The sequence below is a fragment of the Podarcis filfolensis genome (assembly GCF_964270895.1).
Source record: "Podarcis filfolensis genome assembly, chromosome: 1".
NCBI lineage: Eukaryota > Metazoa > Chordata > Lepidosauria > Squamata > Lacertidae > Podarcis > Podarcis filfolensis.
The window spans coordinates 93,414,516-93,430,212 of record NC_139604.1 but is presented as its reverse complement, the minus strand read 5'-3'; the positions used below and the strand labels follow the sequence as shown (position 1 = coordinate 93,430,212).

Sequence of the window (15,697 nt, the reverse complement as noted above, 5' to 3'; positions counted from 1 at the left end):
AGTTAATCCGTAGCGCCGCGCTTTGGCACTGGGCCTTCTGCAGCCTGGAACGAGGTTCCTTCGCAGGTTGCACGATTCCGACAGGCAGCGCAATCTTAGACACTCAGCGCAGTCTTAGGCTACTCAGAAGGAAGCCCCACTGGGACTTGCTCCTAGGTATGTGTGCATAGGATTACGGCCTCACAGTGTACTCTTATGCATGTTTACTCTGGAGTAAGCCCTTCTTTGGTCTGTGTCCAGTGGCGGATGGCTTCCGGCTAAGTGTACTTGCCTTATACAGTACACTTGCAGCTTTGCTGTGAAATAAATGCTTTGTGTGCATAAGAAAAAGGCTACATGAAGATTACCTGTTGTGTAGAAGTTTGATAATTTCGCATGTGGGGTTTTTTCTCTGTGTGCGCATGCCGTTCCATCAGTAGATTGGTGCAAATACATACAGGGGAAACCTGCAGGCAAGGTAAATTCCATAAGGAAAGTGCATATGGGTTTTATAGTGGTGCCTTCTAGGCAGGAATAACTTGTAAAGCGGCAGTGACATTGATCTCATATGAGTACAGTGTTGTTTACTTTTGTTAAAGACACCTCCAGCAGATGGAAAACACTGTATAAGTGATAGATTTGTAGGCCTGTAGGCACAGCCTCTGCTGTGAATACAGCATAATGAGCAGTATGATCATATGCATGTACATCTGTATATGTAATATCCTGGATTTCTGCAATAATAGCATTGCCTCCCCTCCCACTCTGTTTCTTTTTTTGAGATGCTAGGATCACTGTGTGTAAGCTAAGATTTAACCAGTGCAATCTGGTCCTTAACTGCAGACTGAATAACTCTGTGAGGCACATAAGTTTATATTGTGATGTTTCACCAACAGAAATTGTTCACTGCTTCTGTTTTGTATCCAGCTAAGACTGCGAATAATACTAAAGCAAAGTCTTCCGTTCTGTGAACAGACCAGTGGTCTATCCTAGCTTTAAAAATGAAAGTATACAACAAACAGGTAAATTTGGGAGTGATAAGACTCTCTCTCCCCCATTGTCTTGCCTTCCAGCAATGTTGGTTCAGAGCACCTGTTAATCCAGGACTTTCTGTAGTATGTAACAAGTATTAGTGTGGGAACATTTGTCAGTTGACAAATATGGTGGGTGCCTCACATGTGGCTTCTTCACAGAACTGAATGTTTTAAGGCAGTGGATGGTTTAATGCCAATCAAGGGGGTTCATCATTCTCAAGCCAAGCATGTAAAAAATTGTAATATTTCAGATATGGGAATGTTATAATTCAGATGGTGATTCTTGAATGTTTCAAGTCAGTATGATTACTTGCCAGTGTTTCCATGAAAACCTGAGAACTAGAATAGATGGGTCTATTGAGTTCTGCGGTGCTTTGCCAGGGGTGGGTGTATAATGCAGCTTGCAGTTGCATGTTTCCAAGTATGGAGTCTTGAACTGAGAGTGAAATCGGGATCCTCTGTGTGTCTGAGAGCGCATTTCTAGCTTTAAAGGCTGTAAAAGATTCGGAAAATACATATACTATATAATTCTGTTAGCTTTGTTAGCAAAGGTTGTCCTGCGGAGGTCTTCCTCCTTGCACTTCCTTGTTATCAAATTGAAAAGAAAATGAAATAGTAATGGAGGAGTGGGTGGAAAGCTTCACAGATAAGCCTGAAGTTGTATGACAGTTGCTGGTGAAATCCCAGCAACCAGAGGGGGGTGGAAGGAGGATTTCCACTGTTCATGGGTGCCGTACCTTCCCTATGACTTTGTCTCTTCCCATGACTAGCAGAAATAGAATGTAGCATGTTGTAAACCATTGGTTCAGTTTATGTAATATATTTTTCTTGCATACTGCCACCATGTGCATCCTAGGATTGTGTTTGAATATCATAACATGTGAATGGTGCAATAATGGATAAAGTTGGCAGCAATTCCTGCGATTACTACAGCACTTTCCATGAGTTCCACAATCTTGGGTATTGCTGCCAGCTTTATTAGTGAAGTGATTGCTTGTTTGGAATACATATTTTGGCTTGCGAAACCAAGATACGAACAAGCCTTTGTGCTTATACACCTTGTCTTTGCACTGCAGCTTCCCTCCTTCTGTCGTAGTTGACTATTTCGTGGGATAATTAACCATTGCTTCCTATTAACATCTGAATTGGGAAGCTATGGTTAATAAACTCGGAACAAACCATGACTTGAAATCACAGTTTGAAGTTGGTTTCATATCTTGACTTGTTCCAAACTTCATTAATGTTGTTTTGTTACATCTTAACAGGAAACTATAGTTAATTAACACAGGAAATTTTCAATCATGGCATGCCAAGAAGGGAAGAGGGAAGGAGCAGTTCATAGAGGGAGCATACAGGCACAAGGTTGTTCTGTATCTCAGTTAAATATATGTATGAGCTGGAGCTAAGTTTTGATATGCTAGTGTATATCCAAGGAAAGCTGCAGAGGATATAATGTTAAGCCAAACCATGGCTTAGCACAAATGTGCAAGCATGAGAGTTCTCAGAGGTGACCTTGGTTCTTCTGTTTCTGCATGGCTGCAATGAAACCATGGTTAGGCTTAGCATGTTGTCCAAGCCAGGTTTGTCTGAGGCAATCCCAGGTTCAGATGAAATGACATGGCTGAGTTTATAGCAGCGAAGCAGCAGGAAGACCAAAAGAGGAGCAAAACAACTGCAGTCTCCTCTCTGGGAGCAGCCTGCAAGATTGCATGTTTGCCAAAGGTGGTACTTCAGTATAGTGGTACCTTGGGTTACAAACACCTCGGGTTACAAACACTTTGGGTTACAGACTCCGCTAACCCAGAAGTAGTACCTCGGGTTAAGAACTTTACATCAGGATGAGAACAGAAATCGCAGCGTGGCGGCAGTGGGAGGCCCCATTAGCTAAAGTGGTACCTCAGGTTAAGAACAGTTTCAGGTTAAGAACGGAGCTCCGAAACGAATTAAGTTCGTAACCAGAGGTACCACTGTACATGTGAACTCGACCATTGTTGTGTGAACAAGTCTTTGTGATCCTAAGTATACTTAGAGTTCTCCCTAACACTGGATTGAGTTCAGAGGAGTTTACTCCCAAATATATTGGCTTAAGTTGGAGGCCTGGTACTATTATCCTGTGTGTAACTGCCTGAGAACATTCTATTTCTTTCAGTGAAAGTTGAGTGCATTGAGGTTTAAAATACCACAGTGTAGTCATAGTGAATTTTCTTGGAGATAAACTCTGTTGAAATCAATAGAAATTGGTCCAAACAAAGCTGCAATCCTAGGCTTACCCTACTTCCTTGGGAGTAAGGCCTGTTGAATTCAGTAGGACTTCTGAATAGGCAGGATTTGGATTACACAGTAAATGCATGTAGATTTGGCAGTGATAATGCTTCTAGAAATGTACAAACTAATAAGGGCATATGGAAGAATGAGGACACTATGCTAGATGGCAGGTCATGTTGGTGATTAATTCTGTCCTAAGGTCGGTTTGGTTCAGAAGTGTCCTATGCTGTAGCAGCTGTACAGGCTTTTAAAGGGGGGACAGTGCCTAGCATTTTATATAGTGCTTTAAAGTGTTCCACTGCTTCACCTGCAATATTTCTGTGATCCTCACTACATTCTTATAAGGTGGGCCAATATCATTACTATTAGAGTGGTAATTTTTAGGCACACTTCTAAACCCATGGATTTCAGTGGTCGTTAAGCGTGCCTCATTTCTGGTACAGTATATGCATTTTCTGCATATGGATTGCGCTACTAGCTGAAGTCTTTGATACCATACCCCCTTCCTTCCACCCCTTCATAGCTTAGGTTTGTGTGAAAGTAGACAGACAGGCCCAGGTGAGCTTAAATTCTCATGCCTTTGTTAAATTAACTTTTGAGGCAGTTCGAATTGATGCCTTCTATATAGGATATTTGCCCTGCAGGTGTGTGAACTGGTTCATCCACCGTCACTTTATGATTTATGTTCACTGGAATTGTTGCAGGGTTTTTACTTTAATGTAAGCGTTGTCGTTCCAACATATTTTCTGTTTTGGGTAAACTATTAGTTGGCTTTGATCAAATAATTCTAAGTCATCTTGTCAGTGTGGCAAGGAGAGAGAGTGGATTGGTTTATACATAATGCCATAATACATAAAATATTCTGACCAGCACTACAGCCAGTTTAGTGGTCCTAGAGATAACAAATATTTAGGGGATATTCAGGGAGCAGGTGCCAACAGTTTCTTTGTAATTATAGCTTTCCCTCTCTTGAAGCTTTACTGTCTATTTATTTTCTTTTTTAACTGGACATATTTTAAATATTATTATAATTACTAGATTTTTATGACATTTTTCAAAGGTGTTAACCAGCAGGCATTTCATTCCCACCCACTTTTTGACTCGATACCAGTTTTAAAACTGCTTCTTGCTGTGTGTGTGACTGGGGATTGGGAGGTGTTTGGAATGATTAGCAAGCATACCGCTGTCCACTTTGGCAATAATTCGTTCTTTCCAGTAAATCTGTTCTGCAATTTGGCAGGTGCTCATTAACATAAAGTCTTTTTTTTTTAAAGGAAAGTAAGCTGTTTTTCATGGCATTTATGGCAGCTATTTTCCTTAGCTCTTATCATGGTTTTCTGGAGGAACTCGAACTGAAATCTGTTTTCCTTTGCAAATTCCTTTTCCTACCGTATTGAGAGCACACAGAGCACTGTTAATAATAGACAACTCAGTCATTTGAGCAATTGGCACAGAATCTTTTCTAAGGAAAACAACACTTTTTTAAAAAAAAGGAATTGGAATGATGAATTCGAATATGTTGATAAAGCGTAGATACCACAAACTGGAGTAATACTCTCGGGACTGCATTATAAGAACAATAACAGTCAAGTGATTAGAGGAGACGAGTCATTCGACCTTTGGGCTGCTTTAAATCCATATGCTCATAGTCTCGTGGGTTTAGTTTTGCAGTTTTATGTGCTTTTTTAAATTGGGTCTATAAAATGAGCTGAAATCATCTCTCTTTTTTAATAGGGATGTTGCAATGCCAGATTACTTTGTCTTAATATTTTTGCTTTATGTTCCTTAGTGGGAGCTAGGCATATGTATAACTAAAATGTACCGTATTTTTTGCTCTATAAGACTCACTTTTCCCCTCCTAAAAAGTAAGGGGAAATGTGTGTGCATCTTATGGAGCAAATGCAGGCTGTGCAGCTATCCCAGAAGCCAGAACAGCAAGAGGGATTGCTGCTTTCACTGCGCAGCGATCCCTCTTGCTGTTCTGGCTTCTGAGATTCAGAATATTTTTTTCTTGTTTTCCTCCTCCAAAAACTAGGTGCGTCTTGTGGTCTGGTGCGTCTTATAGAGCGAAAAATACGGTATTTATCCTACTTCTCAGTCCAGAGATCCCCTCCAAAGTGGCTATCAATAAAGCAATTATATAATTAATGAAAACAAGCTCACCCACCCACACCCTCCCAGGCCACAAGAAGTGACTGTAAAGCAGTATCAGTTTACATATAGCCCAAATGCTGTTGGAATAGATACAGGAAGCAAAGCTATTATAAAAAGCCACTTTGCATGCTGTTTGTTTACCTGTGACCACAGAAAGGTGGAGATTTTGTATGCTATTTCAAGTGTCTTGTTAGGCCATTGGCAAAACATGTACAGAAATGTGGCTTGGATCAGTGTCAGATAATTGTAGGGTTCCAAGCTTTTCTTTTAGCAGGACTGAAAAAGCTGGATTGAGTTTTCATTCAGGCTGTCAGTCTGATCAGCATTAGGGATGTGTGTTCAGGATGGTACATGAGGGCCAAACTAAATGTGTCGTGGAAGGTCTGTGAATAGGATTTTCTAATGGTTAACAACAGCTGCAACAAGACCCAATTGAGACAGCAGTGTTAAGGCACCCATAGGTTTCCCCGGGAAGGTAGGGGCGGGACGGATGGACACAAATAGCAGCAGGGGTGGGGCAGCAATTTTCATTGTAGAAATTGTATGCATGGCATTCACCTCCTGTGGCTGCTTCTAATCCTTTAAATGCTACGGGAGATTCTAGCATTGAATTGTAGAGTTGGGAGGGACCCTGGGTCCCCTAGTCCAGCCCCCCTACAATACAAGAATCAGGATGGGGTTTGAGGGTTGTTGTTTTTAAGCATACATCCATATTCACCCCTAGACAGGAGAGGGAGATGCCCCCGCCTCAGTTCCTGGAAATGACTCACAAGTGTTTGTAGATCCCCAGATGTTGTTGGACTACAATTCCCATCATCCCTGAGCTCTGGCCTTGCTAGCTAGGGGTGATGGGAGTTGTAGTTCAACAACATCTGGGGAGCCACAGGTTGAGAAAGGCTGCTCTACAGCAGTGGTTCACAGTTAGGTAAGTACTGTGGACCAAGCCATGGACCCCCTACTTTTGAAAATGTTGATATCTTTTTACACACTGAGCTTCTCAGGTAGACGGAAGGGGGAGCAAAGGCTTGATTACCTAGTTTTTCCCAGGGTGAGCAAAACCCAGCAGGACAGCTTACTTTATGGTCTTAACTCCTTCATGTGTTAGACTTAAGTATGTTGGTTATATGAGGCTGGTTATCCCACAAAGACCTTTTCTTGGGGGGGGGGGGCTTTATACCCTGAATATGTTTTACAGTACTTTGTGTTGTTGTTGAGTTTAGATTCTTGAGGTTTTAACTTCCAGCAGTTTAAGTTTAAAATACTGTATATTTTATTGTTGTAAACTGCTCTGAGATGAATAGTGAGATATAATATGTGTATGTATGTATGTATGTATGTATGTATGTATATATGTATGTATGTATTTGTGTATGTGTGTATAATAATAATAATAATAATAATAATAATAATTGACACCTCTCTGTTTCGAGAGACAATTGAGTGTGCTTTTGTGGTTGGAAGTCAAACCACTGCATTTGCAGCACTGAAGTGACCTCCCCAAGTTGCAGGCCTGGCATTATGTATGGAGATTCTGAGCTGCCCAGATGACAAGACCCCCCTCTCGGCTTTACTGATATGGTCCAAAGAAAAGCAGAGCAATACGTTTGGCATCAGCTTGACTGCAGGAGTAGCCTGAAAGAGGCATGCAAGACACACGTACGTGTGTGTGTGTGTGTGTGTGTGTGTGTGCGTGCGTGCGCATTCTACTTAATCAACCGTTCCCTCAAAGTAGGAATCACATTACTCCTGCAGTGTGTAACAGCTAGAACCCTAGAACCCAGTCAGCAAAATCCACACCATGTGGATACATAGAAGCAAGCCATTCATAATCCAGAAAAATTATCAAGCCATATGGAAGGAGACACATATCAATCACAATTTGGCATATATAAATTTTCAGTAATAATTAATTGGAAGACTATCCCACAAAATATGAATAAAGTTAGTTTTATTATATTAGCCATCACCAGCACCTGTCATCAGTTTCCAGAGAGATGACTTAGTTGGCGAAGTGTCAAAGGGTATAATACTTCATAATGCGTTTCTCTGATATTGATACAAGATGAGTATGCCAAACTCTGTGAAAGCATTTTATTCCACACTCGTGATTGAATAGTATAAAACCATTGAAAAGAGCTTAATCAGGTATAGTAGCCAAAGGGGGGGGGCTGTCTTGGCATGTGTAATATTGTATATTATAACATACAAGACTCATTTGTTATAACTTCTGGTCCATTTTGAGACCTCACCAACCAATTTAAAAATTATCACTATAAATAAGTGTCAATAATATAGATCAACTGCTGTCCTTATAAAACAGTATGTCCTTTATAAAACCAGTCAGATGAGACTGAATATGAATATAGTCTGAAATAATCTTGTTTAATCTCTTTGCACAGACAGCTGCTAAATTTTGTAATCTTGGTTTAAAAGTGGTATTGGATGATACGGTGAGGTCAGTGGTGGATTTTTACCTTTTTTGCATATTAATATAATCCATGCCTCATTCCTATGATAACAGTGAATGGGTTCAGAATAAATGGTTTGACATTTGCCACCTTAGCTTTTTCAAAGCATAAAACAAATCCACTTCAAACCATGGATTATGAAGCTTGTTTGTTTTAATAAATCATAGTTAAGATGAACCACCTTTCAAGGTTTGTACATAACACTAAACTATGGTTAACTGAAAAATTATTTTATTTTTATACATTTAACATAATTTATATACCACTACTAGAACAAAAGACATTTAGGTGGTCTTCTGTTTTCCTTGAGGTTACGCCAAAGGAGTGGGGAGGCTTGACTGCACAAGAACAAGACTCATTCACTTAACATCAAACCATGGATGTGATAATGTGCATTCAGTGTGGGATGCACGCACCTTTTTGGGATGCTATATGCACAGGGTCATCCCCATGTTGCTCCTATTCCACACTATTTGTCAGCCTACAGTGCTTTCTGCTGGAACAGTTGTAAAGTGCTTCATACATGTGTATACACAGAGAGAGCACTTCCTCTGGTCATTTCTTACTGGAGCAGAGCTACTGATGTTGCCTGGCTGTGCCACTCCACTCGCCCTGTTTAACTTCTCTATGAGTGAAATAGGAAACAGTACGGTAACTTACTTGCCTCTGTGTACCAATATATTTCTTTTGTATATCAGTATATCAACACACCTCTGTTCTGAAAGACAGGGCAAATATTTTAAAAACCAAATCTCTGGAAACATTTATTGTGAGGAAGGGAAAAGAGAAGTCTGTTGCACAGTACAGTGGTACCTCGGGTTACAGACGCTTCAGGTTATAGAAGCTTCAGGTTGCAGACTCTTCTAACCCAGAAATAGTACCTCGGGTTAAGAACTTTGCTTCAGGATGAGAACAGAAATTATGCTCTGGCGGCGCGGCGGCAGCAGGAGGCCCCATTAGCTAAAGTGATACCTCAGGTTAAGAAGAGTTTCAGGTTAAGAACAGACCTCCAGAACAAATTAAGTTCTTAACCCGAGGTACCACTGTAGTGTGAAAAACACCACCACCTGTGTGTATGAGCAAACAGGGTCGTTGTTGCTACTGCTTTAGATGACACTATCAAGCAAAGGTGTGTACAGTTGCAAACTTCTATGTACAAAAGTACAAACTGCTATGTACAAAAGCACTCTGGGGAAAAAATGATGTGTGTGCATTTCAAAGGCTGCATGTGCACGTGGCCCTTTAAAGTCCAGAGCTTTATCAGACCAAAAGGCCCATCTAGTCCAGCATCCTGTTTCTCACAGTGACTAACTAGATAGCTAGATAGGTAGCCCACAAGCAGGATAGGAAAACAACAGTCCTCTCCTGCTGTTGTTCCCCAGTGACTGACATTCAGAGGCATTTTCCTTGGGTCATTTGCAGTTAGAGAATCAGTTGAAGAATCAGCTGTCCAGTGCACATACTCATGGCAAAATAAATAGTCGAACCATAATTGCATGTAACATTTTGTCTGGGTGTCATGATTGTTATCTCAGTCGCAATTGTATTAATGAGTCATTGTTTTGGCTGTGCTCTTGGACTTTCAAATAGGCATAAACAGGATAAACGAAGATACAAAATTCCATTCCATTCATTTTATTTGTCTGCCGTTTTTCCACACACAAAAAAAATCATCCTCAAAGCAGCTTACGACAAACAGGGATGCATTTCAAACAAACACTACAAAAAAAGCAAAACAAAATGAATATAATAACAAACCCACATTCAAGACTATAAATATAACAAGATTAAACAACATGCAGCATCCAATAGCCCAAAGAACAAGGGAACTTCACAGTTTCACCTTAGCCCTAGAAACACCCTTCCCTTTATGTTGCTCACAATCCCTTTCCAGCAGCAGCAGCTTATAAGGCTTCCAAGGGGGAGGGGTGGGGTAGCTGGAAACACCCATCCCATGATGTCTGCCACCTGTAGAAGTTAGACAAATTGAAAATGTGAACATGGGCCTTATTTTGTGTTATGATGCTTCTGCAACACACCGAGAGAGGAAATGAGGCAATAAACTGAAGGGCATCAAAACACTACTCAGCCCATTATTCCTATCTTTTGGCTCTGTGACTTCACCAGAGAGTCATGTACTGTATTTTTCGCTCTATAAGCCACACCCGACCATAAAATGCACCTAGTTTTAGAGGAGGAGAACAAGAAAAAAAATATTCTCTCCCTCTCTGCGCAGCACCCCTTCAGCGAAGCGGCAGGAGAAAGGGAGCCCCTTCCATTTCTCCTCCTGCTTCGCTGAAGGGGCGCTGCGCAGAGAGGTGCTGTGCAGAGAGGGATAGCCGGTCGAAGCCTCCGGAGCACAGCTGGAGCGCTCCTGCTGCGCTCCGGAGGCTTCGCGTTGCTTTCGCTGAAGCCATGGAGTCTGCATTCGCTCCATAAGACGCACACACATTTCCCCTTACTTTTTAGGAGGGGAAAAGTGCATCTTATAGAGCGAAAAATACGGTACTTATTTTAAGTCTGTTTTCAAAGATTTAAGGACTGTTAAGTTTTTTTTTTTTAAAGACAGCTGAGATTCTCAGAATAATAACTTACGTACTCAACATGTGTTGCAGTAGCAGACCACAGAGTATACACAGCCTTGGGCATAAAGGGCAGCATGAATTAGAATACTAATCCTGTAAACCAGTCAATAAGTACCCAGCAAAATTAGATGTCGTCTTGTTTCTGTGGTGATAAATTTGACATTTTGGGGGAGAAGGAGCACTCATCCAAATGATTCTTCATTAGCCTTGGGCTTACTGTCCTCTTTATGCCTGTAGAGACATTAGAGAGTGTTGTTGTGCCTTAATTGTCAACAGCTTTATTATTTCATCTGTTTTCATTTGTCATAAACCATTTTAAAATGCAGCACCCACATTTCATAACTGTGAATGAAAAGTACCCATTATTTCAGCTCAGAAGCAAGCTACATAATCCGACGGTGTAGAATGTAATTTTCTTAAATTACTCAAAGTTGGCGAAAAGGCTTCTAATGGGTTTTTAAGTGGTGGTTTTAAAATTCTGGTTTTTCTTATTGGATTGACATTTGAACTAGAAGGGTGGTTCCTAACTGCTCTAATAAAGAAAGAATTGACATATCCCTAGACATTGCGATTCTCTTTTTATTGTACAAATACAGTAATATTGTATGTTGCTCTCTTCATACTGAATCTCCTTTTTTATTCCCCATGTACTTTCAAGCTATTACTAGCTGCTGAACAAAACACATTTTCCTTACATGGAATAAAGTGACCCTGAGATTCTAGTAATACTGGTTCTAGGTCTTTGTGTGGTCTCTTCCTGACAGAACAAGAACCACCAGCTTATTCCATACAACACAACATTGTGTGGGAAACAAACTTCTAAGCCAGAGATGGGGAACCTGTCACCTTCCAGATCAACACTATCTCCAGCTCCCCTCAACTCAGCTCAGCATAGGGGGTAGATTTCCTCAATCCTTAAATATGCCCAAAAGCATTTTGATCTATCCCACAATGAAAAGTGAGGTGAATGAAAAAGAATAGTGTTTAGCTCTCATTATGATCAGTTTTGAAAATGCCATGATGCAAATTGATAGGGGATTAAAAGAACTAAATTTTTTTGGGAAATGTTCAAAACAAAATTGTTTTCAGTTCAAATACGCAGAGAGTTTATTACATTAAGAATTGTATGGGAAATGTCTGACATCTCTGAAAGGTTGGTGCAAATGAAACACAAAAGCCTTCACCTATCTTTGCAAATTAACTGTGATCATCCAGCTTTTGGTGACCCTCATGGTGCCTTTTCATCCTTTTTATTCTACATGGATGGTATTTACCGTCAGCCGGGCACGTGTAATGCTGAATGCTAGCGTTGGTTGTATGATAGTTTCAGTTACATAGACTCCATGTGTCTATTCCACTAGTCTGAGGCTTAGGTCTACCTCTCTGCCACCGACAGCCATTCACCTCCAAAATAGTAGTGAAGATGGTTATGGAAAGCCCTTAATACAAGATGTTAAACCGAAAGGGTTTTTGTTTTTGTTCCGCTGTCCTTATGTGGACCTAAATGCTGAATTAGTTGTCCACCCCTTTGCTGGGGTTTCGTTATAACAGTTGTTCAGTTAGAGCCTACCCATATTCACTTGTACAGCAAAGCAGAGCATGCTGCTACTCAAGTGTGTGTGTGTGTTGGTGTTGTCAGAAATACTTCAAAGAGCAAGGCTCACTTGAGGCAGCTGCCAGACAGGTTTAACTGGGAGGAACTGGTATGGTTTTGCTAAGTAACTCGTATAAAGGTTGAATTAGATACATCCCAGGTCTTCTGGATGAGCATAATGCAGTTAGACCTGTTTGTAAATGTGTGTCAGATGGGTTTATTTGCATCACAGTCTCTCCATATTTGAGGACAAGTTCTGTGTTTTGGTTCTGAGAAATGGTGTTAGTCCTGTCCAGTAACGGAAGTCTCTTCTGCATTCAAGTTTGTTGTAGATCACTGCAGGAAAAGAACTAGTTTGAGTAGTGCTACTTGTCTCACTTGGTGCTGTATGTATGTGCGTGTCCTGAGAATTTGTCATCGGAAATACAGTAATTGACTTGCCAGATCATCTCAAGCAGCTCTGTTCACCAGTGGCCATTCAGATGCTTCTGGATAGGTGATAATGTTTCCTATTATGTGTGTATCCTCACCCCAGCCTTTGGTACTCAGGAAATATATTGCCACCAAACATGAATGTTCATTTTAGCTTCATCTATAGACATGTTCGGCAGGACGCGGGTGGCGCTGCGGGTTAAACCACAGAGCCTAGTAAAACAGGGATGCAGAAAAGGGAGGTATGGGGAAGTCATGGAAACAAGGTTCAAGAAGGAGAGGTTAAGAAATTATACGTGTTTACATGTTTGTCTGTTTATGTGTCATCAATTGTTGGTTGTATTGTGTTTTAATATATGTTGTAAAATCAATAAAAATTTATTATAAAAAAAATAAAATAAAAATAAACCACAGAGCCTAGAACTTGCCGATCAGAAGGTTTGCAGTTCAAATTCCCGTGACGGGGTGAGCTCCCGTTGCACGGTCCCTGCTCCTGCCAACCTAGCAGTTCGAAAGCACGTCAAAGTGCAAGTAGATAAATAGGTACCGCTCCAGCGGGAAGGTAAATGGCGTTTCTGTGCGCTGCTCTGGTTCGCCAGAAGTGGCTTAGTCATGCTGGCCACATGACCCAGAAGCTGTACGCCAGCTCCCTCGGCCAGTAAAGCGAGATGAGCGGCGCAACCCCAGAGTCAGGCACGACTTGACCCTAACGGTCAGGGGTCCCTTTACCTTTATAGACATGTTCTGCATGAATTAGCCTGGCCAGGACTGCAGTTATGTCTGGGTTTGCCCTCCACTCCCTCCTCTCCTCTCCCAATTAGCCTCCATCTCCAGGACTTGCTGAAAGGAAGGGAGTAAAGAATAATAAGAAACAGGGGCCACCCCCTGACATCAACAGGGGCTGTTCCTAGGTCTTAGGTTTGGGCCTGAAATCTCATGGCCGGGAATGTTTCTGACCTGGCATCCCTAATAACCAACTACCAGTGGGTGGAATCCAGTGTTATGTGAGTGGACTTCTCCACATACAGTGGGACTTCCTCTTCCCTTCCTCACCTCTGCAGCTCCTCCCCCTGCAGAGGGATCTGCTTTGCTCCAGGGCACCCCCCCCCCTTTTCTTCTGTGTGGAGGGCTGCAGTGGGGAAGAGAAGAAGGTGAAGTCCCATTGCATGAATAGAATTCCATTTTGATTGTGCTTGGACAGCATTGATACAACACACTGTACTGTAAACAATGCAGACAAATACCTTCTCTGATGGAAGTCGTGGGGCAACTTGCAGTGCTGGCATGGCCTAACTTTCCATTGCTTTGTAAATACTTTCCCCACATGCTTCAGTGAAAGAAGTGGTATTGCAGTCTTGTCTCCCGTTCATTTTGGTGAGGTTTAGGGAGGTATTTCTGGGCTCAGATGCAAGTTCATTTTCCTGAAAAGTAGACAGCTGAGTTGTCAATGGATTATGATTTGCCTGCCATTTATGATTTCACTAGGGGCATTTTCTTCATAGGTTGCAATAAAATCTGTGGGCATTAAACATTTAGTGTGTATCTTTTCTTCTACCCCATAAAGTAAGTGGCTTCTTGCAGTGTGTTTCCATTGTGAAAAAAGGGACAGCCTTTGTACAGTTCAGAAATAGGTACTGTATACCTAATTTAACATGTGAAGCAGCTCCTACTGATTTCTGTTTTGAAATTATTTTATGCAGCCTGCTGCCTTTCAGTTTGTGTTTGCAAAGCCCTCAAAGCTTGTTTGATGAAGAAGTCCTGCATAAATGAATGTATTGTTTCTGTTTATTTTATGATGACAATTAGATACTGAATTGACATGACTTCATGGTCCGTAGAACAGAGGGAACACGTACCAAGGGCTTTGAGCAATAGGTTATTGACTTTGCACTTCAATTGTACCAGCCTGAAGACTGAAAGAAAGAGCAACTTTCTTCCAAAGCACTTTGATTGCACACCAAAACCCAAGCAGATTTGAGAGCAGAGTCGCTACTTCTGTGATTGGGAAGAGAGAACTGAGGTTGGGGCTTGGTGGAAGAATGATGTAGGAACTCAGAATGGTATTAAGTCTTACAATTTGAGGATTTGAAATGGTGAATGCCAGAGTCCCTTTCCCTACAAGATCAAGTGTGTAGTTTGGGGGTACCTCTGAACCCACTACTGTTGCTTTAAGCCCGGGTGGCTTCAGTGATATGAAGTGCCTTCCATCAGCTTTGGTTCTCTGGATAGGGATATCTTACCATTTGTTGTCTATAATCAGGTATCCTGTAGCTTAGATTCCTCCAATGTGAGACTGCCTGAAGAATGATGAGGGCTCTGCTGACTCCAGTTCTTCATGCACCTTGTGCCTCTCCTCCCACAGTATATGGTAAGTTTGGAAGGAGGTGGTGACAGTCACAGAGGACTAGACTTCCTGAACTCTCTTGGCGGCAGGGTGGGACAGAGGGGAATCATGAGCTTTCTACCAAAGCTGTCCAAGAAGGCTTGGAATGATGGAGACAGTTCAGGATTGAGCTGGGTGGAACTCAGCCGTCACTAGTAAGAACAGACTCTTTGTACGGTGGCCCTGTTCTGTTTGTTGTTAATAACCCTGGCTATTTAGAGGCCTGAGGTTTCTGAGAAACCACCTGTCTGTTTGTATGCTAACATGACATTTAAAGATCACTAGACACTGTTTGCTTTTGGAACGTAAGTAATTATATTTTTTTGGTATCGTGGCAGCACTTAGGTGCCAGGGCTTCATTGTCACAGGCTCTGTAGAAACAGACATATTAAAAAGTCCTGTTCCTGATTACACAGAAGCTGAATTTAAGAGGGGAAGCAGCTGGTGGGGAGGATGACTGGAGAAAGTCGGAACAAGGAAAGCAATGGTTCCAAAGAGAAGCCACCACTACCTAATCACTGATAACTACTTAGTCCATAGCTGAGAAACGTATGTAGCATGACCAAAGCAGAATAGAGTGAACCTGGACCATTGCTGGTTGTAGTTTGAGCACTAGAATTGCATGAGTTGTTTTAGCCACTGCATCACACTTCTTTTAAATCATTTAAGCCCCCTGAATTCCTCCTCGCCATTTACTGCTATCAGGCCCGGAGGTCACTCATCCTGTTTGTGTGCACCTGCTTTTGTCCTACCTAAATACAGAACTTCACATTTATGTCTGTTGAAAGCGAGTTTGTTAGTTT

At 41.6% G+C, this 15,697-nt stretch overlaps 1 protein-coding gene and 1 long non-coding RNA gene across 2 annotated transcripts in view; both read left to right on the top strand.

Moving 5' to 3' along the window:
* Nucleotides 1-15,697, top strand: part of LOC310766305 — an 818,379-nt gene that overhangs the window by 165,027 nt on the left and 637,655 nt on the right. The gene's annotated exons all lie outside the window — the stretch shown is intronic.
* The window catches only part of ITPKA (inositol-trisphosphate 3-kinase A), a 55,439-nt gene that overhangs the window by 1,250 nt on the left and 38,492 nt on the right, over nucleotides 1-15,697 (top strand). The gene's annotated exons all lie outside the window — the stretch shown is intronic.